The sequence below is a fragment of the Priapulus caudatus genome, unplaced genomic scaffold, assembly GCF_000485595.1.
Source record: "Priapulus caudatus unplaced genomic scaffold, Priapulus_caudatus-5.0.1 Scaffold2464, whole genome shotgun sequence".
Lineage (NCBI taxonomy): Eukaryota > Metazoa > Priapulida > Priapulimorpha > Priapulimorphida > Priapulidae > Priapulus > Priapulus caudatus.
This window is the reverse complement of record NW_014579525.1, coordinates 32685-37164: the sequence shown is the minus strand read 5'-3', so window position 1 is coordinate 37164 and position 4480 is coordinate 32685.

Sequence of the window (4480 nt, the reverse complement as noted above, 5' to 3'; positions counted from 1 at the left end):
GCGAGAAGGAAGGGTGCGTACCGGAAAAGACTGCGAAGGCAAACGAGTTGGGGGCAGGGGGGGCGAAAGCGGGCAGGTACGATAAGACGAATGGCGAAACGCAATGTCGGCGCGAGTCGAGGAGAGGAGGGGAAGGAAAGGGCGTCATTCGGCGCGTCATTGGGGGCTCAGGGTGTCAGGAGGGAAGGAAGGGAAGTTACAATGCGAGTCATTGTGAAGAATGATGCTGCGGCTATCGAAAAGCCGCGGTGGTGCGTAAGCATCAGCGACACAGTCCAATTCGATCAATCCGGCGGAGAGCCCGCTTTGTCGTGTCACTCTCATCACGTGCACTCGCTCTGTCTGGTCACTCGTCGCTCTGTCACTCCACTCACGTCATCATCCTGTCTGTCCACTCTCTCACGGTCAACTCTCTCACCTCACTCTCTTACGGTCACTCTCTTACGTCACTCTGTCAGCCTCTCACGTCACTCTCTCACGTCACTCTTTAGGCTTACGTCACTCTCTTACGTCACTCTGTCAGCCTCTCACGTCACTCACTCAAGTCAATGTTGCTTGCGCCTGAACCTGGTCGCAGTGTCACACGTGGCAGACAATAATAAATTTTATACATAGGCTTAGGACTTACCGACTCAGGTATCATCTTAGACTTGGTTCTTGTGATGACACTTGTGGCAATGTTCCACGAAGTAGCGTGTTTTCTTCTTTAAACATCACCGGTAATAAGCCTTCAGAAAATAATCTATATCTCCTAATCAAACCTACTTTTAGTAACTTACATAATTTATTGGCGCAGTAAAATCTAATCCCTCCTTTCCTCCCCCAGCTCTTTACCTTCCATCTCCTTATCGTACCCCCTGCCTCTCTCCTCTTCCTTCCCTTCCCCTCTCCTCACTCCCCTCCTCCCTTCCCCTCCCCTTCTCCTACCATCCTCTCCTCCTCCCCTCCCCTACCCCTCCCCTCTCCTCCCATCCCCTACCCCTCCCCTTGCTTCCCCTACCCCTCCCATCCCCCCTCCCATCCTCCTCTACCTCCTCTCCTCTCTTCCCCTCCCCCTCCCCTCCGCACCCTCCCCTCCTACTCTTCTCCCCAACCCACGCTCCTCAAGCGGCTAGCCACGCAACGTACAGGTCTATTAAATTGGAGTCCGTTTTATGAAAGCGAATGTTTTCGAGACTCGCTGCAACGATTCAATCGGTTACGACGTGGGTTTGTTGACGTTCTCGGCATCGGCTGCTGCGGCTAATCACGACGCTATATTAGCACATGTAGCAAGTTAGCAACAAGCATGCATCAGCGCCAGTTTTGGCAGTAGTGACATCACCCCCTCTCTCTATATACATAAATATAATATATTATTATATTATTATATTATAGATAAATATATGTATATATATAATATATAGATATATATTTATCTATATAAATATAGATGGATAAATAAATAAATATATATATAGATATATAACATATATATTGATATATATATATAATTAATATATATATATAGTAACGCTGTATATATAATATATATATATATATATATATATATATATAGAGAGAGAGAGCAGAGAGAGAGAGAAGAGAGAGAGAGAGAGAGAGAGAGAGAGAGCGACAAAGAGAGAGAGAGCCGCGCGACCAAAGAGAGAGAGAAGAGAGAGTAGAGAGAGAGAGAGAGAGAGAGAGAATGCGTGAGAGACATACACGGGGGGGGGGAGATCACACTGTATGTTACCTCCCATTAAGTCACCCTAACCATCATCCTCCTTCACTTAAATCCCCTTTAACAGCCGCACAGGACGAGTCGGAGTGGGAAATCCTATAATGCCGGAGATGTTTTAACAAGGGGACTTCAGGCGAGCAATACATGCTTGTTCCGTACAGCTTTGTTTACATTTCTGCCGAGCCGATATTTCACGCCGACTCAGTCGACCTAGAACTCTCTCACACACCTCTCTCTCTCCTCTTGTCCTCGCTCTTCTGCTGCTCTCTTGCTCTCTCTCCTCTCGCCTCCCCCTCTCCATCTCTCTCTCCTTCGCTCTCTCTCTCTCTCTCTCTACATAATGTATGACTTCTTCATTCACGTCGGCAACGCACCGCGGGGGCTGGCGACGTCACGCTTACGTCACGCGAGAGACGCGCGTCATACATGCACGCACAAGAGAGAGAGAGGGGGAGAGGGAGAGAGAGAGAGAGGGGGAGAGGAGAGAGAGAGAGAGGGGGAGAGGGAGAAGAGAGAGAGAGGGGGGAGAGGGAGGGAGAGAGTAGAGAGAGAGAGAGAGAGACAGGCAGAGAGAGAGAGGGGGAAGGGAGGGAAGGGAATTGAGAGACGGACGTCATACATGCAGCACATATATATTCGTCTTCCGGGTCCTTTCCTCTTCTCTCTCTCTCCTCGGATCTCTCTGGTCTCTCTCTCTCTCCTCTCTCTCTCTCTCTCTCCTCTCGTCCTCGTCTCTCTTCTGTCTCCGTCCCCTCCCTCCCCCCCCACCTCCCTCCGCTCTCCCGTTCCCGGCCGGAAGTCGCTCCACTCTCTCGCCTCCTCCTCTCATCTCCAGCTCTCCTTCCCCTCCCGGCTCACCACTCCTCTCTCTCTCTCCGTCGTCTCCCAAGATCTCTGTCATGATCCATCATCGGTCTCTCCTCTCTCTCGGATCATCTCGTCCTCGTCGATTCTCTCTCCGTCTCTATCGTCGGCGTGGCTTAGAATTACATATTTACAACAGCGAGCGAGCAGCGAGATACGCGCGGCGCGCCGATGAGAGAGAGAGAGCGAGAGATAGAGAGAGAGAGAGAGAGAGGGCGGAGGAGAGAGGGAGAGAGAGAGAGAGAGAGAGAGAGAGAGAGAGAGAGAGAGAAGAGAGAGGAAAGGAGGGAGACGAGAGAGCAGAGAGAGCGAGAGAGAGGAGAGAGAGAGCAGAGAGACGAGAGGGAGGAGAGAGAGGGGGGAGAGAGAAAGAGCATGGACGAGATAGAGAGGGGGGACGAGAGAGAGAGAGAGAGACGAGAAGGAGAGAGAGCGGGAGAGAGAGAGAGAGAGAGAAGAGAGAAGAGAAGGAGAGAGAGGCGGGGCGAGAGAGGAGAGAAAGAGAGAGAGAGGAGAGAGCGGGGAGAGCGAGAGAGAGAGAGATGAGCCGAGAGATAGACATGGAGAGAAAGAGAGAGAGGAGAAAGGAGAGAGAAGAAGAGGGAGAGAGAGAGAGAGAGAAGAGAGCGGGAAGGGCAGACGAGAGAGAGGGGGGAGAGCAGAGATAGAGATGGAGCAGAGAGAGAGAGAGAGCAGAGAAGAGAGTAAGATGAGATAAGAGAAAGAAGAGAGGAGAGAGCCGAGAGAGAGAAGCGGGAGAGAGAGGACGAGAGAGAGAGAGCGGGAGAGAGAAAGAGAGAGCGCGCGCGCGCGGGCGCGCTCCCCTGAATATCACGGACAATTTGCAAACGATTACTTCTAAAGGATTACAATTCACGCAAACGTAAGACGCCGTAAAATAAACATGAAAATGTATCCTTCTGTGCTCGCTATACTAGAATCCGCGCATCGCCACTATATAATTCATTCGGCTAGGCATCAATATTGCTATCAAATACTCTAGATTATCTAATACACATAATACTACTCGCAGGGTTAAAATTGGAGGGAACGGCAGCTGTGGCGGATGCGTGAGTGCGTGTACGTGTGTGCGTGTTTGCGTGTGTGTGTGTGTGTGTGTGTGTGTGTGTGCGCGCGCGTGCGTCGTCGTGCGTGTGTGTGTGTGTGTGTGTGTGTGTGCGCGCGCGCGTGTGTTCGTGCGTGTGTGCGTATGTGTGTGTGTGTTTACGGTGTATCTGATACAAACAGAGCTAAGCTGTGCACACCATACGCTGTAACACGTGTTAGGAATGTGCGTGCCAACATTTCCAAGTGCGCGTGCATGCGTGTGCGTGCGTAGGATTGCACGCGTGCGTATGTGCCAGGCGTGGATACTATAGTGACAAATCTCCCGCACACAACAATCCCAAATTCCCAATTAGTTCTTAACGTTAATTTTAACTTTTTATCCTCTGGATTATATCAGGAGTTAATAAAGACAAAGATAAAGATTTGTCTTTATTAAGTTAACTACTGATTATATAAATATTATTTGCACTCCCTCACTAGATCTTCCGTGGAAGCAATAGCAGATTATAATTCGTGAGCAGTCACACTGAAGGAGCATTAACTGTCTCTCTCTCGCTCTCTAATGAATGCATAATTAGTGTGGGCTGCATCAGCGATATATCTACATAGTAAACCATTAACAAGTTCATCTCCCGAAACTCAACGCGAATGCAAAATCTCTCCTCCCCCTTGCCCATCCACCCTCCTCCTCCCCCTTCCCACATCCATCCTCCTCCTCCCTCCTTCCTACATCCACCCTCCTCCTCCCCTTCCTACATCCACCCTCCTCCTCCTCCTTCCTACATCCACCCTCCTCCTCCCCTTCCCCATCCACCCTCCTCCTCC